Source organism: Neodiprion fabricii, chromosome 6 (genome assembly GCF_021155785.1).
Source record: "Neodiprion fabricii isolate iyNeoFabr1 chromosome 6, iyNeoFabr1.1, whole genome shotgun sequence".
Taxonomy (NCBI): Eukaryota; Metazoa; Arthropoda; class Insecta; order Hymenoptera; family Diprionidae; genus Neodiprion; species Neodiprion fabricii.
In genome coordinates, this window is record NC_060244.1 from 2,150,680 (window position 1) to 2,176,930 (window position 26,251).

General features: G+C 44.8%; 1 protein-coding gene across 1 annotated transcript in view; it reads right to left on the minus strand.

The window, feature by feature from the left end:
- Positions 1 to 26,251, minus strand: part of LOC124185427 (G1/S-specific cyclin-D2) — a 120,926-nt gene that overhangs the window by 35,665 nt on the left and 59,010 nt on the right. Inside the window, exon 3 of the mRNA XM_046576193.1 lies at positions 24,995 to 25,128. The gene's annotated coding sequence lies outside the window, so the exon portion shown is untranslated. The remainder of the gene's footprint in view (positions 1 to 24,994; positions 25,129 to 26,251) is intronic.

Genomic DNA, 26,251 nt, shown 5'->3' on the forward strand with positions numbered 1-26,251 from the left:
TTCCACTTGATAAATCTATTCTCCGTACGTCCTGAAGTGATACGGTAAGCTGGGTAAAAATAGTCAAGGTACCTTACGTGCCCTGGAAGCGAGTAGCTGCCGCGGCAAAGATTACTCGAATGACTCCTGACCGCGGTGAAGTATAGGATACCTTAACTCGACAATGGGGCTAATTTGTCAGTGTTTAAAATTCGCTTTGACTTCGTACGTTTCCACGCAAGGTTCCACGCGAGTACACAGGCTACGTCCACCCTTTTGCCGCGCGGCGAAGCTTTTATCGACTTCGATGTGGGTCGCGGAGTCAAGAGGTGCAACGCTGAACGTATCGGCTTCTTTACTCGCTGAGAATTCATCCAGTACAATATTGTATACCTACGTCTACGTACGTGCACCGGTAACAACGCGCTTGTGTGACGTTAGGAAATATGCGCTTCTCGCCCAAGCGGCCGGGATTCGCTTACAACGCGCATTGTTTCACGTTGACTCTACCAAGACCACGTACCACTACGCCTGCATATATTTCCCCGCGAAGTTCTTCGTGGAGAGAGAGAGAGAAAAAAAACAAAAAATTAAGTAAAATAAAATGCGTGCACATGTAATAACACCGTAGTCCGCAGGCAGGTATCACTCGCGTTATACGTACACCGCAGCTCTCACCTCACATACCATCGGTCCCGTCTCGCATCGAGTGATACACTTACACCGCAGATCAACAATCTGATCGTATTTCAATACCCGTCAGCTACCGCGTCAAATACCCTTTTTTGGTTTGTTTTTTTTCACCTGCATTTTTATCCTCGTACCCATTTTTGTCCATTTGTTTATTTACTTTTTCACCACGACGGTTTTTAGGGGCTTGACATGTTGGGACGGAAGAAAGGATTGGATCACACCGCACAGGATACTCAAGATATGTATTTCGAGTACTAAAAAAACGAACGTATGTTTTTTTTTTTCTTTGCAAAATCACTCTTCGGGCCTTCGAAAGGAAAGCCTCCTCGTTTCCCGAAGAGAAAATAAAATTTCAGTCCAAACGTAAACGCGTAATTTTCGAAACGAGGCCAGTGTGGTCGGAGCACTGAAAAGATGTGTAAATATAACAACTAGGAGAGAAAAATAGGCTTCCTATATCAGAATGGGTCGACCTGAGCGTGTAATTATCATGCACGTTTTACACCGCAGAGTTCTTTTCCGACGCCCAGATAAAACTCCGAACGTTGTGTGATTACGTTGTTGCAAGCGTTTACAGATTAATAGGTTAGTCCACCGGAGCAGGAAGTGGTCACCATCCGTCACAGGAACGTCAAATTTCTAATTGCCTCACTTTCCGCGACTATTTAGCACTGACTTGCTGTAAATTTTATCAAGATAATTTTGTATCACCGTAATTATACGAGACTTATGCCTTGTGCCTGCGGTAATTTAATTTCTCAGCATGTTCGATATAAACGATTATTTTCCTCTTACGGTATTTATACGTTACTACGCGAATGCAAGAGTGTAACTTATTCTGATAAAATTGTGAAAAAATGTTGCCGAATGATGAGAAATTTATCCAAGTGACCTAATTCCAGACTTTAGTAAGCAATGTTCGGCGTTATAATTATGTAAGTACACTTATGTGTAAAATATCCACTTGTATATCTGTAACGACTTCCTTCCGCAAATGTAAAATGTAACAGTGCCCTGCCAGCGACCGCGGCAGCAGCAGAAATTTAGATAAGCATAATCAAACGTCGAAAAAACCGCAACATAATCGTGTGGTGAATTAATCGGCAACTAGAGACATAACGTAAAGGTCCACGGGGAGATTTAGAAATTCTCTGGTCCGAAATAAACCGCTAGGGAGAAGTTATAAACTTTGTCGTGTGTGTATATATATATAGGAATCAAAGAACCGCGTGTACCGTAATTGTATATAATAAAAACGGAGATGTTTTTTCCTTCGTCTCATCCTCTGAAATTTTTGGACATCGAGGAAAATTTAAACTCGGCGCACTATCCATCCAGCTAATACGGTATCTCAATTGAATAACGTTGAATATTTTTAACGTGGTTTGTAACGCAACTTTTGTCTCTTTTACCTTTACGCGGGCACTCGTGTACCTAACATGTAACACACGATACACCAGAGTGTGAAACACGCTTGGTTTTGCGTACCTGTAAAAGTGCATACTGACCAGCGTGGTTCTACGAATTCAAACTTACAACCGGACGTGGCGAATTTGACAATATTTATATTACGTTATAGCATATACATTTGTGCCCGCACGCGGAGCAGCATGTGCAAATCTTCAGGTCACGATTTCGACTTGTATTATTATACATACACATGCCGTTACCGCTGCATGTAATGGCAGCGGAGTTGCCGTTGAATACATGCGTCCAGATCCACGTTCGCGCTATGCACAGCTGTCGTAATTAATCGGACGAAGTTTTAATTCCGACAATTATTCACGCATTTTTTACTCATCGTTCCTCCAGCCTTGTCGTTTGACTAATTTCGCCCAATTATGCCTGATTTTTCACACGAGTATGGTGATTTTTAATACACAAGTCGAGGCTCGCCAATTAATTCGTCGAAAACTTGGACGTTTTGTATATTTATTTCAAAGTATTTCCCCCCTCCACTTAAGTTTGTTAATATCTATGCACTTGCGGTTCATTGTCTGAGATTTCTTTGCACGATAAAATTTCGTGAAACTTCGCTGCACGCTATATGTAATATTGAAGGTAAATATATCTGGACTGGAGTCTTGTGTCCACGGTGTTTTTACGCATGTGCGTATTTGTTGTGCGTATTATGGTTCTACTACTATACGTATTATAATGTAACGCGGGAGAGAATTTGTATGTATGATGTACGCTAGCGGTGGGCGGTGACGTAATATCCGGCGTGTCGTTTTTCGCGGCGAGTGTAGTTATAATCGCCTGTTGCAGAAACGACGACGGGACGAAATCCTTCTACGCCCACACAACGTATCTCAAATTCACGGGTAGGTACGTTTCCTTCCCCCCTTTGTTCCGCTGCTATTTAGGCTTTGTTACATTGTACATTAACACAGTACACCTCTTTGCTTTCAAGTATATTTAATAAAAGATGAAAAAGAAAGATAAACAAAAAAAGAAATAACGGCGTAATCGAAGGGCATATCGTAATATGCAAGCAATTGGAATCAAATAACTGCAAGTGCGAGTTAAAAAGAAATAATAATCAAGTGGAATCTAAACAAACGAAAGAAATTGTGTCATACGACGCGAGAATGATAGAAATGACAAATAATGGTAGAAAACAAAAGTACACTGTTAAAAATTCTTGTGCGAATTCACCATAAATTTAATAATTTACAACACCGTTTGGCAAATTAAAATACACAGTGATCCGCGTAGCTGTACCGAGTTTGTAAATTTGCAAGCTGATTTCGTGAATCGAGAACTCTTTCGTACATTTAAATGTGCGGTAAATTCGCAATAATTTTTAACAACGAAGAACAAAAAAACTAACAAGAAAAAAAAGCCCCGGGGAATAAGAGGGAGGTTGCAAGCTCGCCCTTGTTGCGTAATGGCGGAGGAGGACACGCGTTGCGTGGAGGAAGCAACGCGGCTAGATGAGCGGGTAACAGGAAGGGAGGTTCATTCATAAACGCGAAGCGAGGCGTCAATGGATGCGCCTTGGGTGGGAGTCGATGGGACGGGGCAGCATCCCGACTCACGCTTGACAGAATGCACCGCATAGCACACCGGCAGGCTGCAGCGCTGCAGCGAGAGGAGTGAGAGAGAGAGAGAGAGAGGGAGAGAGGGAGAGAGGGACGGAATACCGGCTCTCTGCCTCTGACATTCTGACCGTATCTCCTCCTCTCGAAGAATTTCTCAGCCCTACCCAGGAAGGCGCCCCGCGGTGGTACCTTTCTTTTTTCCCCCCTTCTTTGTGTATGTATTTGGATATATAATGTATGCGCTGGCCGGTTATCGCGTCCACTTTCACGCCCGATATCTTATCATTCCTGTACCAATCGGACCAATTTTCATCTCAATTTCCACTTCCGAATTGGAGGAAAGCAAAAAGGAAGGAAAACGGTACGAGGATAAGAGGGGTTCCAGTATCGAAGATAGATAATGTTTGGTACGGTTATACTGCGAGATCGTCGCGGGTGGGGTATAATTTTTATAAAATTGTAGAGAAAACTATTTTTTACAAATTTCCTGATGCGGATTGTTTTTTTTTTTTTTCATATCGATAAACTCGGTATAAAGTTTACTCGCAATTTCGGAAAAGTCGTCGCAGTTTATAATTATTATTAATAGAAATTAACGTAAAAGTGCCAATACTCGTTTAAAAAAAATATCCTTAAACACATTAAGTTTGTCAATTTTTATTTTTGCAATTGCGAGGAAATGCAAAGAAAAGAAGGAAGAAGTTGGGGAGGAAAATGAAAATGCAGGTTAGTTCTGTCGGGTGGTGAGTTACTGAGTATTGCTGTGTATATAATATATATATACACGTACAGGAGATTCCGAGAAGATGCTTCTAGTTGGTAAATTAGACCCTAGAAGAAGAAGAACAAGAAGAAGAAGAAGAAGGAGAAGAAGGAAGAGGAAGAAGAGGGAGGAGGAGAAGAATGTTAATTGGTAAGCGCGGGCTCCCCCGGCATAGAGGTCATTTTCACCTGTCAGGCTTTGAAAGAATTAACGCTGGAGTGAAATCATTTCTGTTATAGACGTAAAGTATAGAATTATCCTATGGTTAAGGGGTGTTTCGAGTGATGAATACCCCTCGAACACGCCACTTACTTATACTATTAGTCAGCTGAATCGAGTTGCGCTCTGTATAACCATCGTATAATCTGTTATTTATACGTAGAAATTGAACGAATCGAAGACAGGCTGTTTTGTCAAGTAGGTAAGTGGACAATTTTCTAGTTTGAGAATAGAAAAGAATGCATAAAGAAAAATATGTATCACGTAAAAGTTGAGAGCAATTTTTCTGATTCGTTAATAACAAAACGCGGCCTGATGGGAGAAAAAAAAATGAGGGATCGAGTGAAAAAGTTTCCTCAAAGTTTAATAAAAACCTAGCCGCACGTAGGTATTTAAGATGGTCGTAAACCATCGCACGTACACAACGAGAAATTTTTCTCCTCGTTCTTCTTCTCTACGCCTGGAATACAAGCCTGTATGTAATATACATATGGACATATTATTGAAAGAAAAATATAAGAAAATGAGCTCGAGACATGATTTCAGTCTAAGTAAGCCTCTGGACACGTGTTCCTTATCCCCTGTACAGTGTATAATATCTCTTCGCGTTGGTCTTCTCGCCGGCATTGGTCGCCGGCCCGATGCACATGCCAGCTAGTATTTTATGCTCGATCCTCTTCTGCATACCCCGTGTATCCTTCTCTCTCCTTCTATCAATAGAAGCGCGGCGCAAGACTGCGGGGGACAGACCAAACGGCGATATAAAAAATTAGAAAACGAGAAGGGAACGAAGAAACAGCAGCCGTGAAAAAAGAAGTAGAAGCAAACGGAGCGACATTTTTTTAACATTACAATGTGTAACATTGAAGAATAAAAAGTAAGAGAAAGAAAATAAACTTTCCTCCGTTAGGTTAATGCATATCGTGTTGCACTTTCTCTCGTTAAAACACGTTTGTAAACTGGCACATTTTCACGTATTGTTACGACATATGTAACGCGATGCGCTGTACGTACGGATAATGTACCCTATATATGCACACGTTTATTATCCGAGTATATTTCCGCTTATCGCGCAAACTCAGACGCGGCGCCCAGACCCAATTTTATCTGCAGACCCTCTCGTAGGTGTGAACGGAGTCAACGCAGGTGGGATACAGCCGACCGCAAGAACCCCTCATCGAAGCGAACGGGATTTCGAGTTACAATCGGTGCGGAATGCGGCGTTGGATATCGGGATTAGATAAACGGAGGCGAGGCGAAAGAATCGGTCCGACAACTTTGCAAGCGCGGCGCGCGCGGTTCCATCACTTTCAAATTCAAACTCATCAATTTTTCGCGCGAGTCTTGCAACTGGCTGGAGTCGAATGACGTAACGCCGAGACGCAGCGCCGCCGGCGGAAATCGACGGTACTAGTCACAAGTCGTGAGATATTCCACAACGTTTCTGATACAGCCTCGCGTTATCAGGCGTCGAATTATCTGCGCGTATTATCTTACGTGCGGGTCCAGAAATATGCGGGACCGTGAGATTCTGGTTTCATGCAATTATTCGCAAACGCATATTAGGTATAGACAGGTGGTGTAAGATAACTTGGACATATTTTGGTCAACCTCGCGACGAGAGTAATGATCGTAAAAGCGAATGACGTATCGATTGTTGGATGAATCGTATTTGTACGTGTGTACAAAAGTGTGGTAGGTGGTTTTACCAGTTTCCGGAAATAGATCGATGCTCGTTGTCGCAACGAGACATCAGTTTCTTGGAAATGTTTTTCTTCTTACACAGCATGGTTTCAATTACGCGTTTAATAAATATCAAATTTCCCCGATCTTTGCAACGATTTATAATCCTTCGAGTTGGCAAAATGCTAGACTAGATGAAAAAATGATGCCGGCCTGTGATAAAATCTTACGTCACTGCAAATGACAAAATTCCCTACATAAATATACAAGTCCACCAACGGAACGTTAATCAATGGTAGATAAAGAAAAAATAAAGAAGAAAAGAAAAGAAGTCTTCGTTGATACAGATATATCTACTCATATACACCGCGAATGATGACAAACGGTGCAGAAGGCTTACAGGTATGTTATCGATATTAGATACGTGATTAGTGTAGAACGATAAGAAGTGGCATAATTAAATTTCAACGAAAGAATGCCGATGCGTTCACATTTGCTTCTGGTCATTAATCATAATACATGATGCAGGGGGTTAGGCGTATCTAGTTGAAGAAATCTATACAGTTAAGCTCATGCGTTATAACCTGCGTTGTAAATCGTTAGCTGCTAGCAATTATACCCACGGTTGATAATATATACACGTTTGCATTTCGGAGTTGGCACACTCTCAAAGATGCAATGATTGTGGAGAGATTTCAAAGTTATGTCTGTACGTATGTATAGTATGTATACGTATGCACGCTTATTATCACGCCAGAATCGTGTGACTCGTGAAATGATTAGGTAACAAGAAATTGGTTCAAGGCAATTGCGCAATCGTTGGCCAACAGACGAAATTCTCGTATTCATTCGACAAGCGTCTACTTCAGTTTTCGGCTTTTCCTAATTTTTTCTGCCAACCTTGCGTGGCTATTTACCGGAACAAATAGCTGCGATTGTGAACTCACTTCACATTGAGTCTCGACGAAAGTTGAAATTTCAAATTTTGCAAATTATAGCGTTAACTTAAGCTTTCAGAAATCGCTGAGTCGAAGACGAATGAATCCAAGGATCAGCATTTATCGTCTACAAATGCATCGAAGTAATCGAGACAATCCTTGTAATATACGATGATATGTAAGGGTCACGTATGCGTAAGAAACAGAATTCTTCGGTTGTACAGTCTGTATATATGTGCTTTGTAAACGGCCACAGTCATACGTAATAATTGCGACGGGTCGTGAACTTCATCTATGATCCAACGATCCACAGTTTCATTCGCGATTGCGTATCATTAACCGTTTTCCTGTTTACATACGTGGGTACGTGCGTTATATGTATACGATATTTTCACTATGATAAAATTAGCTGGAAAGCGACAAGCGCGTGCCTATCGCATAACGATTTTCGACGAAAGTCTAGATAACTTGTGCTAATCGTTACACATATGTGAAATACGTATATGCTCGATACATAATAAGGATAAATATGCGCACTTAGCAGTTAAGACAGCTTCGAATCGATTAAGCTTGTACATAAAATAAATCGAGCACAACTTTCCGCTTAATTGAATACCAACAGATCGTGTAAGCATATATCTATGCGAGCATTCAAACTATTTCGTTAAAATATACGTCAATTTCGTAACATATGTATACGTATCTAACATATATGTATATAACTTATAACGTACATTACGAGCGTTCCAAGAAGAGTTCAAACAATAATTTATGTCAGTGTCAAATACAGATGTTGGAGAAATAATATATAAGCGTAAAATAATTATTGATGCAATGGATGTACAAATTTGCAAACGTAATATTCGACGAACTTTAACGGAAAATCACCTAGGATTTAATATTTTTCAGCTCGTCACAAATTTTCGTATATCCTTTTCGGTGACTGGCACGTAAAGATATATTGTTACATTGTAGCTTATAACATTATTTGCACAACGGTAATCGCTCGATTAAGATATTAGAAGGCAATTATAGTTTAAAACCTGCTTCTAGATGGTAGAATTTTGCCAAAAGGTGTAAGAAATCAAAAAAAAAAAAAAAAAATGTGGTCGAAGACACTAGGTGACGAAGAAGAAAAGATCAAACTATTCAGAAGCGGACTATCGTTTTTAACATTTTTTGGAAAAATTTTACAATCAAGATGCCTGTATAAATAACGAACCTGAAAGTTTTCTCACAGTGACAAGTCGCATACGGGCTCCGAGTAATAAGATAAAAACAATTACGACCGTGCACCTTATTATAATTTCTATGATAAACGAGTCGGAAACCCCTCGACATGGAACAGATGACAGTGCATTTGATACGCCCAAACATTCTTCTCGGCTTCTCGAGGGAACAAAACGCGTCCGACGTACGCGCTGCGTTCCCGTGCATTTAAAAAAGCCCAACTCTCTCATGTCGTGTAAGAATGGAGTATAGGACGGGCCGTCTATACATCGTCGATGTATCAACCGGCCAGCAGCGGAGCGTATACAAAATTATAAAGTATTAGATACCTATAAATTTCATTATTTTATGACTGTATAATTTTACTCTTTTTCTTCGGTTAGTTTGATTTTTAATTATATTTTTTTCGACTGTTTTATTTACAAACCGCGACGTTCGATCGACGAAATTGCTACTTTTCGACCGCTAATAACCCTCCGCAATTTTGTATGTTAAAAAAAAGAAAAAAAAAAAAAAAACAACAACACGAGAAAAGAATGTTTAAATAGCAACTAATATTCTCACGGTGCTGCAGCGCACGTGTAGCGAAAAATCCTCGGTTCATATTCACAAGTTTAAAAAATGCCACTGATCGATTCGAAGCACATACCATATAATTCAATACCAACGGAAAGGTTAATTTCGCAGCAAAACTCGTTCTGCACGACGCGGATCATCGACTCGATATCTTTTTATTTCCATAATTTATTATCAAAAATATTTTTTATCCCTCCATCTGTATTCAACTTTACTTTGTTTTGCCGTCAATGACATTTATCGGTACATACACGTAAAATATAGTCAATATTAATTGAGAGGATACAAAGTTGCAGAAAGAATCGAAGAAAAAGAAGGGAGGAAGGGGGGGGGGGAGAGAGAGAAAGGAATTCTTCAAATATTCTGCCCATAAAACGAACAGAGAAATATTACCGCGGTCAACAACTTCGCTCAACACACGCTGCAGGCTGCAATCGTATGTATACATAGTATGTATACATACATCTGTTTACTGTAATACCTATTTGTATATTTATGGAACGAAAGCGTCCGAGTTTATCTGCGATTTTTCCGGATGAGGATTAAAGATAGGAAAAAAGACGTCCACTTCCGGTCTGCGGGCGCGTTCCGATCGCTTTATCTCCCCCTCACTTTCCGCCACTGCAATCCGAGTGAGAAGATTCCTTAAACGGTTCCGCCGAAAAAAGATGTAGAATTAACCAAGCGAAAGAATCGGGCCGAGGAACAGTGTAGAAAAGAGGCAGCCCTTTAAACACCCGAGTTCGAGAACTCGAAGAGCGAAGGTTTTGTGTTTCCTGTCATTCGACGTGGCCGGAGAGAAATCTGCCCTCGACTCGTACTCTTCGGCGCAGACGGGCCGCTCAGGGACTCCAGAAAACGAGTCTTGAACCACACCCGAAACAACGTCGGGGGGAAATTCCGGAGGAATTCAGATGCCGACGCGTCTCGTATTTTCGAATTTAATACACCCGACGCCGGAGCATCGCCGCGAGTTTACCGCTACCTTGCACCGTTGCACAGATTTGCACAGGCAACGCGCGATTTTCGCAAATTTTCAAACTTTTTACACCCAGGCGTGTAACGGAAAAACCGAACGGACGTTTGACAAAAGTACAAGGAGGACGACGAAAGTGTACAATGGAAGACCTGAGTGAAATCCGAAAGGAGAGAAAACGGGACAAGGGCTGCAGGTCTCAGGCAGAGACGGCGCTTAGCGTTTAAATTTATTGCAAAGGACAAAGCTCGTTAGGGGAGAAAAACATTCCTCTCCTTGAAAACGCCATTTTCCAAGAACGAACGAGAAAAAAACGGGCCCTTATTTCTTCGACGACCGCTTCACTAACCGCGGCGACTGGTCCCTGCATAGTAGAACTCCTTGGGAGGGATTTAACTGTGGGAAAGGCAAGCATACCTATTCCACGGTCCTCCATAATCTATCGGCGATTTCTTTGACACCCTGAAAGTGTTAAAACCCAAGGAAGGAAATATCTGTACACGAATTGTACCGTTGTACGCGACTCGACGAGGCCAACTCACACTATCCTTAATTTGCGGACCGCTATTGTTACTCGAATTCTCCTAATACACTTTCTAATTCGCCGTGACGGAATTTACCGAGAGGAGGAATTTAGAGAGAGAGAGAGAGAGGCTTTTATTTAACAATGTCGTGGAGCGATGAGCCCCCCAAGGACAACTCCGATGTACGAGAAAGTACATCAAAGATATAAACATTTAAAACAAAGTATATAATAAATTTGAATTATTAGAAAATAGAGGATATCCATAAAAAAAAAAACAAAGAAATAGGAAATAGGGCATGAGGCATGAGTGCTTTTCATTTAATTGGAAGAAGTTCTTAGGCTGTCTAGATAATTTCGCAGTTTTGACTTAAAGGTATCTGTAAAAGATGACTCCTGAATGGAGATAGGCAACGAGCTCAACAGACTAGAAGCAGACACCAGAAACTGCTGACAAAAATACCAATTCGCCAGAAATGTAGCGAGGACATTGAACAAAGAAAATATCAAAAAGAAATGTCCCCAACAGCTGAAGGAAGCCATCCAACCGTACGTAATACGGGCTGATATGTTCAGATTTTCGGACGTCAAATATGAACGTAACACAAGAGTTAAAGGTACGCTGTAGCTTGATTTCCAAACCAGAAGGAGGAGAATATAAGACAAGGATCAACCCTTGTAGAATCACGCACAACGTTTTTAACGTTTCACGTGTCTGCAGTGAAATTCAATTTTTGTCGGGTCGAAATCATCATATTCATATAATATATACTTAGTTTTCGCAAGCTCCTGAGAAAAGCGTATAAATTTTCAAAACGTAGTTGCAAATCACCGTAATTTTCAATTGAAAGAAGGCGAAATCACAAAGAATATGGCTCTTTACTTCTGTATAACCGAATTTAAACTCTGATTCAGTCTCCTCGACAAGTATTATACTTAATTTCGTTTTGCAAACGGTATTATAATTTTTTCGTTGACAGTGTAACCGACGGAAATAGATTCTTGTGATAGCATATTACAAAATAGATCGAAAAACCTTTGCTTGTGCGTGAGGGTAAAAATTGAAGTAAAGGTAAAGAGAAATTCTTTGTTTTTCTTTTTCAAAAGTGAAAGTCGTACGTGAGGTTGAAAACATGCCCCGCGTATAGTTCGTTCCAAATATTTGATTTTCCTGTGTCCGTCAGTCGGAGTCTCCATGGGATTCTGGGACAAGTGTATGTAAGTCGGCACGGGTACGTTGGGTTCCACCTTGCACTTCGTATCCCCGGGTTCTTCCTCTCCCCCGTGTATTTCTTTTCTCCTGCTTCTTCATCTTCCCTGAATGTTTTAAATATTTTAAGCACGCATGTACACTGGTCGTGTATCGCGTTCCCCGGGGGACGACGACGTTATACGACGAGTGGACGTTCAATATTTGAGACCTAGGGTAAACAGGCGCCGCCGCCGCCGCTGCCGCCATTCGTCCGACGAGGATATCACGCGCCGCGTTCCCCCTCGAATGCCATAAAAATTGTCCTATAAGTAAAAAATTTGAAGCACCGGTAAGTCCCGAGGAAAACAAAAACGCGTATTGTTTCTTCGGTCCGGCAATCGTGATTTTTCGAAAATCTCGGACCATTTTTTCCCACCAAAACTGTACAACACGCAATTTTCACGAGGTTCTTCTATACCTGGATCCCGCACAGACTTCCCGGAATGCGGAGGAGAATCATCCCCCAAAAGTGGCCGACTCCCAAACCTGCCGGGCTCATATTTCTTCGTCAGCCGGTTTCGCGCAGCTCATCGTCAGCAGCGGTATCTCGATGCGTCCAATTCTTATACCCTCTTCATAGGCACCCATAACGTTCGGCGCGTGAAGGTCTCACCGCCTTGTTACCGCCGCCCTCCCGCGACGGCCGGGGAGTCGAAAGAGCCGAAGACGAGGCGAGGGAGCCGGACGTGGAATGAGTCTGCTGCTTTCGTCCCGGAGGTGCGAGCGAGACGGAGGAGGGAACGAAAGAGCAAATTGAACTCCGTGGCCCAAAGGCAAGAAAAATAAAGGGGCGGCTGGTCGGTAATTTAGCCTTTATCAGAACTTTGCCGCGATACTCCTTATACGTTACATGTGTGCGTTCCTCGACGTCGCGCTCGCCACGGGCTCCCTGCGAGAGGATCACCCACCACCACCACCTGAAGCCTCGTCTCTTCCTTCGCTCACCGCCGGCACTTCGTGCGGCATATGTACCTAAATTCATATTGACCAAGGCTGCGGTGCGTCTTCCTCATCCGTGTCGATGATCGTTCCTCCTCCACCGAGCGCAATCAATTACAATCATTCGTTGCTAAGTTTGTTTCTGCGACAACCGCATACACCGTGTTCAACATTAGTTGCACCGGTCAGTAAGAATTTTGAGTCTGGGTTCTAGATGTAAAATTTCGATTTCTTCTACGTAACTGGTGAATGAAAATATAGTTTTAATATATAAAGTTTGTTTTCGTAGGAACCAGAACGATGTTTCGGAGTTTAAGAAAGATTACCTATTTTATCAAACATTTATTGTAGATAACGGTTGAACAGACTTCGGTTTTGCATTTAAATCAGTGTCGTTCAAGAATAGTAATTAATACTAAACTGAAAATGTAAAAGAATTGATAAACAAAGTTTAAAAATTAATGTTTTTCGAACTTCTTATATTTTCGTACGGACTTTCTCGTATCAAACCCCAAACGTAATCTCCCCTCATGCTCTCATTAAACTGCCCCTGATAACGTTAATAACGATAAAGTCCATCGCATCTTGGTGAAAACGTTTTCCCTTTTCTTCCCCACAGGCACCCATATTAGCTATCAAACAAAAACTTGAAGACTTATTTATCACTGTAATAAAGATAAAAACAAAATTCATAAGCAATAAACAAAGGTTTTTCATTTTTATTCGATGCATAGAATCGAAATTTACTTATCTCAACAGAAACTCGAGAATTTTCTGTTTTTTAGTCGACTCGTGTTATCTATTGATCAGAAATATCGTCGAGCTACCGGCAGAACCAACGTTCCCCACGTAGGTGTGTAGACGCTAGTTTCGGAGGTTTTCGTTCCTCCGAGTTTCACAAATTGCACGAATCGCGTTTCTGACCTTTACCCTGCACCACCGCAACCTGCGCGTGGTCGATTTCCTCAACGATTTGAACGAGGAACGGTCGTAACGGTTTTCGGCATTTCCCGGAGGTAACGAAGGGGGTATGAAGAGTAAACGCGGCGTAGGTCGTAATTAATATTCTCATTTGGATAACGACGGCTGGGTTTTATTGCATAGACACAAACGTTACGGTACGCAAGACGGCGTGCACGAAGAAATGAGTCAGCTTTTGGTAGGCACAATCAACTCGGCCTGTGGAAGACGCGTGACGTCGTCTGTAAGTTTAAGATAATGGTTGTGGATATGTTTTGAGCGGTTGCGCGTGCGTCGAGCATGGGAAAAGGCCAACAGATTCATTGACTCCTGGGTCCGTCAGCCGCGTTCCGTGTATCTCCTCGCCTTGTCGTCGTCTTCGTCGTCGTCAGGGTTAGGGTTAGGGTCTCGTTAGATTGGCGTCTTCTCCCCCGGTTAAACAAGTTTTATTACTTTCAAACTAATTGTTTCCCTTCCACCGTCCTATTTATAGACCTCGTCATCCTTTTTCTTCTTCTTCTGCTTCACGTAATTCCTGTCGCACCACCACCCTTACTCCTGCCGCATACTCCGAATTGAGCAATTAACTCCGTCTCCCGTATGCAGCTCATTTGTGTATACCTAGACGCTGCATTTTATATTGTTAATTATAAATATGCCGGACGTTTAGTCGGTTGTTGAAACTCGTATTAACGAATTACGTAAATTGACGCCTTTCCCTGTAGAGATCTTCCACCATACATGGCTTGTTCGAAATTGCCGCGGGATCGCTGCACATGCCAGGCATCACGGGGTTCTTCACTGTAGCACGTAACTTCGAGGTCTTCGAAGTAGAATTCCTCCTACAAATCCACAAGAAGTATTTACCTCACGGCGCTGACTGATTATAAACCTGGTTATGTCTGCCGTAAGTCCTTCGTTCTTCAAAAATACTTAAACATCTACGTATATTTCTATGCGACAAGTGTAATACCCGAAACAAACGCTGAACAATCAGCATCATTGGAACGCGGAGTGAAACGTTTAACGCGAAGGAACGACAGTTTAATGATTAACGAGAGAGTTTTATAATCACGACAGAAAATTGGACATTTGACCGGCCGCAAGTCCGACGTTATGTACACGTCGTCAACTAAAACTAACACATCGACGCGTGTTTATGCTCGTTGCTGTTACGGACAGCGGAGGATCGGGGGACGGAGAGACGTGCAATTTCGCGAATTGTACGCCTCGAGCAACTCGAGTTCTCCACCATGGCGAGCGAAGCCGCGGATGAAGACAAAAGGAGAATGAACACGTACACTCGGACTGCCGCTGTCGCTGGGAGACGCGAACGGAGAAGCCGATCCGAAGAACGACAAAGGTCAGCTTCGAGGGCGAATCCGCGTCTCGGGTCCGTCCTTAATTAAGCTCGCGACAGCTCTTTCCTACATGCGAAACGTGAGAACGCGATTCCTCGAGGGAGGGCGCCATGTTGTAACCCACGGCGCCGAGGCCCAAGATCGACGTGCGCCACAGTCCGATGGAATTGGTTTCCAAACGTAGTCGAGGAAATGTTGAAATCTGAAAGGAATTAGCAAACTTGGAGTATCGTTCGGTAAAGCGACGCTTTACTTTACGTTTCGACATCCGTTACGCGACGGTTCTCTCCCACGCGTTCGTGATTTGTCTGTGAACAACATGCGACAGGGGTCGGTAGTTGAGAATGGTCTTGTAGAAAACGGTGGCGTCATGGAAAACCGTCCGAATGATGGATCGAGAGAGAAGTCGAAGAGCGGAGGAGTGCCGACGACAGGAGGGGAAGAACGGAAGAGGGACACAACGAGGCGATTCGAAAGAGCAGCACCGCTATCAGCACCACTGCACCACCTACGCCCTCCGCGCGCACGCGGTGTATAACCGTTGGAATATTTTGATAGGCTCGGAACGGAGTTGCTTCGTTATCAGTCCCTCGGTATCGAGGGGAGAAATTTAAGGCCAAACGAACGCCTTTCCTCTCCTCACCGTATCAACTCATCCGTGAACGTCCGGCCTTGATATCGGCTGACCTTTGTCGGGCGCACTTCCGACCTGTCCCATAAACAGCGGCCGAACTCGACCGGAAAACGCGCCAACGGAGGGGAATCTCTGATTTCAACGGCAGTTGGTACGGGCGGCACAAGAATGATTCCATTTCGGGGCCCCGGCTGACGAGCCGGAGAGGAAAAATGAGCCTGCAGTCTGGGTCCCGCGCTCTTTATTTTCTCCGGACAATCAGTCGGCGGGTCCGGTTCGGAGGGCCCGAAGGACCTCCACGACGTGTCCAGGGAGGTCCTGCGCGTTCGGCCGACTCTCCTCCCTCTCCTGCGTCGACTCGCCGTCTCTCTTGTTCCGCGTGGTGTTTGGAGATGGCTGGATGGTTGGTCGGTCGTTGTGCGGCGGCGGTGGCCCGGCAACCGGGACTCGCAGGACCATCACACAACCCCGTAAGCCGGTCGGCCCGTAGGACCGCATTCCTTCCCGGCTGCACGGACGCGCGGTTAGACCGTGGGGGCAAGGCAGGCGGAAGATGGAGGCGGGATGAGAGTGCGGTGCGGTGCGGCAGGTACGAGAGGTCCTGGAGGAGCTGCCGGGATATAGAGGAGCGACGCGAGGCACGCTCGCCTAATTAAAACGCGTTTCGGGAAGTTCGCGGAACCGTCGGACTTGCCGGAGAAAAGGCATAAAAAAACCCATGGCGAGAAGAAGAAATTGGGGAGGTGCGGTGAAAAACTCTTCCAACCGATCGCGGCGATCGAATGATTGTCAATCACCACGTACGTAATCCAGATCAGGTTTTGTATCGATCCGGGGTATTTAGCGTAACTACCTGGATGTTTTGCTCCTATGCATCATGGGACTTGTTTCATCTCAGCGGCGGCATTTATGGCGCGCTGGGTCAAGCGCCTCTGGGTTATGTCAGTTCTTTTCTTACGAACCCCGATCTTGTTACGGACTCGTCGCCTTGTTTTGATCACTTCTTTCGAAGATTCCGTCCACCCGATAGGGCTTATCTTCGTCTCTTTGTCCTTCCCCCGTCCACCTTTCTTCCTTCCTTCTCGATCTCCTCCTCGCATCGATATACTTCTTCTTACGCAATGTATGATTTCGGTATTCGCCGATGATACATCTGCATTTAATACGGCAGCTTCGCACCTAACTTTACCTTCACGCACGGTATGAAGTCGAAATCAGATATCCTGCGATAATCAATTTTCATACCTTATTCTTGCGATTATTTATACCCCGTGTTATCTTCTGGCTTCGCCGGTATCCAGTATCTGAGTTCAGCATCGCAATACAGTCGCTGTTCAAGTAACAGATACCCATCCCTTTTGTGCAGCAGGGTTTAAATTTCTTTCATCCATTTTCCTATCGTCTTGACGTTGATGACAAGTTGAACATTTTGCCTTTATTGTGTTTTCGCCATACGTTCACGAAGTATACGCGATTCCCGTGAAGCCAGTCGCGGGAAAGTGTTCACAGCGGAATGATGTCTGGTCGAAAAATCAAGTTCACCCGTATACAATTATCGTTTTAAACAGGAAATAATTACCCAATAGAAAAGATCACGACATTTCTCGAGAAAATTCAAGATTGATTTTACGACGTGTGTCACGAAGGCTCGAGATGTATGTACACATCCATTTGGTATGTTTGAAGATCCTTCGAATCTTCTTAAAACTCCGTAGGTACAGTACCTCTTTCACGCGATGCTGGAGTACTCTTTTATTATTTCTTTCCTTCCTCCACATCACGCTCGCAGTCGTCCAGGGACGCAACGTATTTTATTTCTTATACACCCGACAAAAAAGCTCTTTCTCACGACAATTATCACGGCAATTATCACCGTTCAGGGAGACACTGGCGTTCAAGTTGGCACCTTTCATAACCACAAGAATACATTCCCATTACTGCAACACCTTCGAGTACCTACCTACTTGTTTGATGCTCAGGTGGCTGTGCAGCATTTCACGAAACTTGCGACAAACTCTTTTCACGAACCATAAAACCAAGATGTATAAAGACACTCGCCGCGGAGGCGGTCGTAGTCCTTGTGCCTCCTCAGCTTTGCACCTTTATATCTATTTCCGAGACAAAGAGCGAATAATTTCGCCTAGCATTGAATGAGGATCCACCGTCTGCGCGCATAAATTTTCCGGTCACCGAGGCACCGATTTTCAGCCTCGCCTCATCCGCTGCGCCGGTATATTCCGCATGTTTGTCGCTGAGCGCCCAGACAATTGAATACACATTCAAGCTTGTAACAGTTTGCATAATTCGAGAATACCTCCGGGCGGTTTCCCACCGCCTCTGACGATCCGGTTGGTCCAGCGGACGAGGAGGATCCGGCGTAGGTGGTTCTCTGACAAGCCTGGGTCTCGATCCCTCTAATCCCTGCGTCTCCTTGGGGGGCGCAGGAGATCATCGGGACACGGAGAGCAAGGATCGACGAAAAACTGATCGACAGATTATCGGCGATCGTGGATCATCGCGGTCGGCGTCTGATTCTTGGCCAATAAAGGGAGAAACGAGCCTGACGGAGATTCCAGGAAGTATTTCCATAAATCAAAGCACCGCGGCACCAGCAGCACGCCCTGCACACCTAGACGAACCCAGGCATGCAAGGTTTGCCACCGTTGCCACTACCTACCATCGGGGCTGTAAACGTGAAACGTGATGTTTTACGACTCTCTTCCCCTGTGCCAACGTGGAGTGCCGCACTTCTCGGTCTCACTCCCCCTCCGTGTATCTCGCTCTCTCTCTCTTTTACAATTAGAGAAGCGCGGTCTGCGCAGCGAGAGGAAAGAAGAAGTAACCCAAGGCAAGAAAAGCGACTGACGTCTGACAACGATTATAGTTAAATTGCTGACCGTGAATATTTCCTTTCCTCCGCTTCTTTCTTTCTTCTTCGTTTTCCATCCGTTTCCACACGCCCGCCCCGTTAAACCTCCCAACAACGCGTTGGCTTATTAACGATATTACATACGATCGGCAAATCCCGTCGTCGTCGTCGTAATAGTTTCATATTTTTTTTATTATTTTTTTTGTTTTTTTTTTTATTCCCACAGTAAGTAAAGCGTCGCGAGGATGGTTGAGCTCAGTGCGCCAGGAGCGCAGTGAATCACCTTGCGAAGGTGGGACGAGAGGCGAGTTTGCCGCGATGCTGTGGAGCAGATCGAGTGTGCGAGCGGGATGCCAGTTTGTCTGTGTATATTGACCGCATACCACGTCCTCAGCCTCCTTGTCTCACAGCTCGAAGCTGCTCTCTCGGCGCGCGGCGTGCCTGCAGACCTTTAAACCCATCTATGTGTAAAGATTCGCTATTTATGGTCCAGGAAGGCAGACGGCCGAGGAGCCAGACCGCGACGACGCAAAGCGACAAGGACACTCGTTCAGGAATAGAATTCTCCTCCTTAGTCCCGCGAAAGTTCAAAGCTTCTATAATCGGTTTTTACCACAACCGTACGAATACTCGCCAGATCCGCGCTGCAGGGTATTGCAGGTAGGTATAAACTCGACGCCAGACTTTCCGCCTCAATTTAACCGGTCCACTTTTTTACCTCATGCTCAACGATTTCTGCTGCACCAAACTCATCGGTCTTCGCTTCGTGCCGCAGAGTAGACGCACATTCTCTACACTTGACTTTGTTTTTCCAGAAACTCTACCCAGTCGTCGGTGCAAGGATTTTGGTCCCAGATACTGTTGTAGAAAATGAAAAGACCGAATTACACGGATCCAAGTGTTCAGCCGTACGTTCCCGGTGGTTCGGTGTCTGCGCAACCCGTTAATCGAGGATGGAAAAAGCCTCTTGAAGATGTAGAGACGCTCGGTATTTCTTCCTGTTGATAAAGCCAAAGGACCGAGTTTGAGAACAGTCGATGACCACCTTGTAGAAAAACAGTCGGTTGACGAGAAAGCTACGGCAGGAGGCTCGATCTTTTATACACTTTTATACGCGGTATACAATCGCGTTGAGTTCGATAATCGAGATAACGTCGACGAGTCAGGAGTCTTGCAAGCCGATCGTCGTTGTTGGGTCATCAGATTATTTCTATATAACGACGTATAGAGCAGGGCTTGCACGGCAACCACATTTATAAAACGCAAATACACGTCACTACACCATATGCAATTCAATAAACAATATGTACACATTACCGTTAGGGAAAATTCAGCTTCGGAAACATCGGACTGACCAAAGGACACTGTTTATGAGCCACGTAACATAAACCTACTAGAATGAGATAGGAGTCTTCATTGCCAACATCTGTTCGGCAAGATCAAGACCTCCTAATTCCCTACCGAGAAAGTGAGGCACGCACGTTCGAAACAAGCATCCCCGGTAAAAAGAAGACATTTTTAGCCAATGACAATTTGAATATCTTGAACCGATCAACCATTAGCAACATTCCCTACTACATCCAAAAGTAGCATGTGTCATAACCTTGTATCCAGGGACAGAACAAAATCACGTATCGAACAGAAAAGATATCCTAATATTCAAAGTCCAAACTATTCCCAGAAATTTAATTAGGCACGGGAAGTGAGTGAAGACAGGATAGAACATTTTTCATCAGATGCCACTTCAACCCAACAGTTGAAGCGTATTCGCGCGCACACACACACACGTACAAGAGTCACAGTCGATCGACTAGGACGACCTAAGAACACGAAGAGAAAAATCGATTAAAGAGTATCGTGAAGGGATAAAGAAAGTAGCAGATAGGTATGCATCCGAAAGAAGGATGACTATGTCGTAACGATGGCGACCGTCCGCGACCAGAATCACCGGGCATAACGAACCTGCACCGGTTTGATTCTATCGAACAAGTCGTAATTGTATCGACATCCGCGAAACATTCCAGCGAGAAGATCGTCGTTGAACCGGATTCGGGCAAAACGATGATGCGATTCAAAACGGCCTAACTCGGAGTGTAGGTGAGCGTGCGTGGTGACGGTTGGCTGTAGTCCTGATTCAAGTTCCGTCCGAAGATAACCGAGCGTCGTGCCGAGCGGAGCCGAAACGAACGCGAACGGTTTGAATTTGAACGTTGAAGCGATGGAGAGTCGTATCCGTGAGTGCGCTCCTCTCCTTGTGTTGCGCATGTAAATAACGAACGCGCAACAGACTCGTCGACGAAGACACTGCTGCTGCAACGGTCGTCCTCTCGTCGCCGGTCTGATCAAGGAATCCTCTCAGCTCGGCGCAGCGCTAGATCGTTTTCATAATTGGCAGGTAAGCAATTCGGTCTTTTCCTCCTGATGCGGACCCGCCTTCGTCCTCGTCCTCGTCTTCCTTCGCCCCTGCAGCGTCGAGAGTCACGTACATACCGGGGCCCCGAGTCCTCGAGGACCTGGAGCCCACCAAGGACTTCTTCACCGCAGGAGGATGCCCCCACCGCGAGGTCCCTGGCTCTGGGACCTTCCTCTTCTTCTTCTCTCCCCGACTCTCTCGATCCACCGTTTCCCATCGCTTCTTCTCGTTGTGGCGGCGGTGCCGACGAAACATCCTTTAATATCTCTTGCCGCCCTCTCTTCGCCCGTCTAGCCGGGCGCCGCTCCTCCCGCCCTTCCTCCCCCTTTCCTCCTTCTCTCTCTTTCTTACGCTGCTATGCGCCTCCTCGCCGCACGGAGGAGAGGGCCTATTCTCCCGTGAACCGCACTCCTTTCTCGATACCATCTCTTGATGGAATGCCTTCTGCGCGGCGAGACTCGAGTAGTAGTACCGGACCGTACAGGTATACCTACACCTACCTGCCGCTGCCAACGCCGCCGTCCAAGACCAGGTTGTGGTTGTGTTATACCCACCGTGTTGCATACAATCTGGTGTGAGGAATTAACGGATCACCTCGTGATCCGCGGTGAAAAATGATTAGAGATCATTTTCGAACATAGGTACATATACGTGCACGAGCATGGCGGCGAGTTCATAAAGATATATACGCTTTTCGTTAAACCTCTTCTCCGCAATCACTTTTCCTCAATCGTAACTTGACAGGACAACATTTAATGGTACAGTATACTCGAAAACCGCATATCAATGGCGAACCGTTCAAAATGTCTCAAACACCATGCTTCCGCAAGATTGCGACGACGATGTTGAACGGTGCATCCGTCAATCGACCAGAGCATCGACATCACCGGTCATTTTTGCTTCTCAAAATAATGCGACCCGTAGCTCTCTCGAGACGAGCGACTGGCTAAATCTCCATATAATTCGCGGAGCTCGTCGTCGTGTCCGCGCGCGTGTTGTGTCCCACAGTGTCATTCTCTCTCTATCTCTCTCTTTTCCTCTCTCTCTCTGTCTGGCCGTGACAGTCGCTATGCAGCAACTAGACCAGTCATCCGTGTCACGAACCTCTTTACGTACCTAGCTTCGAGGGCGGGAATAAATCGGAGAAGCCGGTGCGGCCTGGTGGGAGATAGCGCGACCTTAACCTTCCGATTTGATCTCGTCGGCGCGGGACCTTCGAAGTTTGACGATCGCGAGCAGCGCGTGAGTCGAATAACGCTCCACCACCGGCGGGAAGCGAGAGGGAGAGAAAAAGAGAGGAAGAGAGATAAGGATACTCTCTGGAATGGATTACTATATTTCGGCCTCCACGGACCGCCTTTGAGCTCGGCTCTCATATACTTACATATGCACCTACTTCTTCTACCGTAGAAACTTATGACGTAGTACATATACAAGACCCCCAAGTAAATTCAGGGCTGTACCAAAGCATCTCTCTACCCAGTGTTCAAAGTTGCTACATTTTCAGTTTAGCGGTACTATCGCAAAAGGTATCAAGAACCCACTCCAACCTCGTTCAAAAGAGAAATACTATCAACTCAATCGTGAATCCTTTAGGTTCGTTTCTTCGAAATTCACGAACTATCTAATAAATATGAACAAATCTAGCATTTCACCGGTCAGTTATCAATAATCCCTCGTTAATATTGGCTTCAGTTCCGCACGCTCGGAGCAGTAATTCACACGTGGCACGCAAACGACGCAAATTAGAATGTACAGTTTACATCCTCTTCAAGTCGCATAAAATTAAATTTTCCCCGACATACGCGTAGATCACATTTCGGGATGATACAGGAATGACGGAATGAAATTATCCGAAAGCGAAACAGGAATCGAAAAGCTTCGCGTAGACTTCCGCATCATTTCCACGATGCGACGGGCCAAACGACAACCGAGGGGAGAGAGTTGCACCTCGTATTACCAAGAGGAGTATTGGGAGACGGAATCGGTCAAAGGATAGAGGGAGCCGCATTCCTCTCTCACCGTGCATCGGAGGCCGGGTGGTTCCGAAGTCCCAAGGCAACGCCGGCCGCTGATATCTTCATCCTATCATAACTCGAACACACGAGAGCGGCGCGTTGTCGTTGTGCGTCTGTAACACAAATAGGAGGAGGCGTCCGGAGGTGTGTAGGTGGAGAGGCAGCGAGATAGCGTGCCTCCGCCACCGCCTCCACCTTCGCCACTGCTTCGGACGCAATAAAAAGAACCTCCGTAAAGCAACCCTCCGCGACGACGCGCTTATCGTACAAGCGAGAAGAGTACGGAGCAAAAGGCGAGAGAGGACGAGAAGAAGAAGGACTCCGACTCGTCCTGCCGGTTTTGTCTTCTAACGGTTACATACCTCTATATCTCTCGCTACCACACGCGTACAACTTCACCTGCGTCATAGACGAGCATCTTTTCTATTAGGTAAACGCGCACCTCTGCTTTCCTAGACAGTCTATGCGTACGTCTTTACTTGCGGAGCACGGACGCGGCGCGAGACTCTACCGAGTCTCCTAACTCCTCCCATCCTCGCGATGCATCTCGGCGAGCATTCACGGCGTCACGCGACTATGTGACAGTTGAAAAATCCTCCTAATTAATTGTAATCGTGCAGCGGGGACTCTGCAGCAGGTCGGATTAAATCCTCCGGGGAAATTGAAACGGTCCCATCCTCCTCCCGTCGTTAACCAAATCCAGTGTCATAAAAGCTCGGCATAGTCGACGTCGATTTTTCAACTCGACTATTTAAACCTCCACCACCACCTTGCATATTCTCAAAGCCTTGTTTTTCCTTTTCTGTACCTTCTTTTTCACGGTTTATTATTACCGTTGTTGTTGTTGTTGTTGTTATTATTATTATTATTATTGTTGTTGTTGTTGTTTAAATACCTTCTCCGGACGATTTCACTGCACACGCATACTCATACACGTGTATGGTAGGTGTGTATTACTGCATACCATCGCATATCTGTAGGTATACCTGACATTCAACTATGCAAATTGTGTAAATATTTGAGTACACTCAGATCGCGTATGGTAAATTCGGGTAAATTAATGGTTTTACGGACAGATTACTAACAAAGCCCTAATATCATTGCGGAGACCAAATGAGATGAAACTGCGTAGGTACAGCAAGTACATGTACAATTAACGATAAGTTATACAAGTGGAAGTATAATAAATTCATGTTTGGTAAAATTATAAAATTATTCGAGCAAGGTCAAAGTAAACATAGCTCATGTCGCTGTTTTGCAAATATACAAATGTCAATAAGTTTGCGATGCAGATTTCTGATCGATGCGTAAGACGTAAATATTTTCCGCCAAAGATGTTTGTTTAAGAAACGATCACTTGGGTAGTTATTCGGTCGTGTGATTGAATTCAGTTGAATGAAGACGAATACGAAGACTGAAGTACCGATATTGCGTGTATACATCGACAAATTCCGAGCACAACGTCGAAGGAAGGAAGAGTCTTTTAATACAATGGATTCGAAAGGTAACATAAAATTGATTTATAAGCTGCTCACGCGGCTCCGAAACGTAACATAGAAAATACTTAGATAATGTCTTCGGGTTTACAGTGAGGCCCAATTGGGAAGGCGCGGGTATATCTCGACTCTCTTCAGGGGCCCCGAGAAATAAGCGCCACGGTATCTTCTCGGGGCGCTCGAAGGGTGTTCGAAGGTAGTAAATTCTGGGATGATTAAAGGTCGCTCCGTGCCGCGCGGCGCGGGTCTTTCTCTCCGAGAGGCACCCACCCTCCAAGCCTTCGGCCCGGAGTCCCAACTGCTCGCCTTCTACTCTCACACGTGATACTGCACGCGGCGCACATTCGCTCATCGCGGTTTCTCACAAAAGGACTACCAAAAGTCACATCAAATCCCTGCATGAGGGAAAGATTCCAAGCTGCACGCACCTTTTGTTTAGATCATCAAAGTTCTCCTTCTCGTTCTTCTTTTTCTCGAGGTTCCACCTCGGGTTCCACAAGACGTACTGCAGGCTTGTAAATTTTACATCCAGTTGGTCTCAGCCGCGTAGAAATTGACGTCCCTGAAAAAGATGAAGAGAAAAATCATCGTGAGTATTAATACAAGGAGTTTCTCGACACAGATTCCTACTACCGATACTTACCGACATCTTACCCATACTCAGGGGTTCGTCGCAGTGACGTCATCGCGGAGAAGAGTTCGAGTCCTAGTAAGATGTCGGTAAGTGTCGGGAGCAGAAATCTGCGTCCAGAACCCCCCTTGTTTTACTACTATCATCAATAGTCATATAAATCGGGGTATACCGATATGTTCCATCGATTCGAAATTGGACTGCTTCCTGCATTGCTGGTTTTAAAAATTAACACAGGTTACGCGATAAATTTCAACAGACACAATATTTCGTAAGAGACAGACGTACGTGTTGTGTACGTGAATACTACACGAATACATGTATGACAAGCGTGCAAGTTTCCTTCGTATAGATCGGCAATTATCGACAAATTTTTAGAACCGACGACCTCGTTAGTTGGCCTTACATACAAATACCGAATGGTTAAATTTCGTCGGTGTCAGCTTACTTGAGCGCGGTGCAGCTACACGTACAAGGTATATCTCAGTTAGCTACTTCCTCGTACAAAGCACGAGCAAATCGCACATATCGGTTGTTACCTACACACGCGCGTAATTTCCAGTGAACGGTCAATAAACTCGACTAATATATTTAGGAGGAATAAATTCCCCAGTTACGGTGCGATATCCGGGATTATTTGTTACGATTGTTCATCGTTGCGACGTATTCGAAAATTTGCTAGTCTTTATCGCCCGATTGAAAATTCGTTTCACAAGAATCTGGATTATCAATCAGCTATAGATCGGTATTTGTATTAAAAAAGGGGAGGGATTTGGGAATTGGCATCGTCGATGTTCCTTTCTCTCTCGTCGACTCTCTCAATAATTTCGGCGCCTCGAATTTTTCACACCTTTCGTCAATCAGCGTTCGACGTCTAACAGCTGGTACGATTATGAAAACGAGAAAGGGCTTACGTAGAAAATTTCACGCGACCTACATAGAACGTACCCACACGTTTACGTACTCTAAGGAACAGGTATAACATAATTGCGAACTCTACTGACAAACCAGTAAGACAAGGAGAAGATTTACGACACGATACATTCTACGCCGC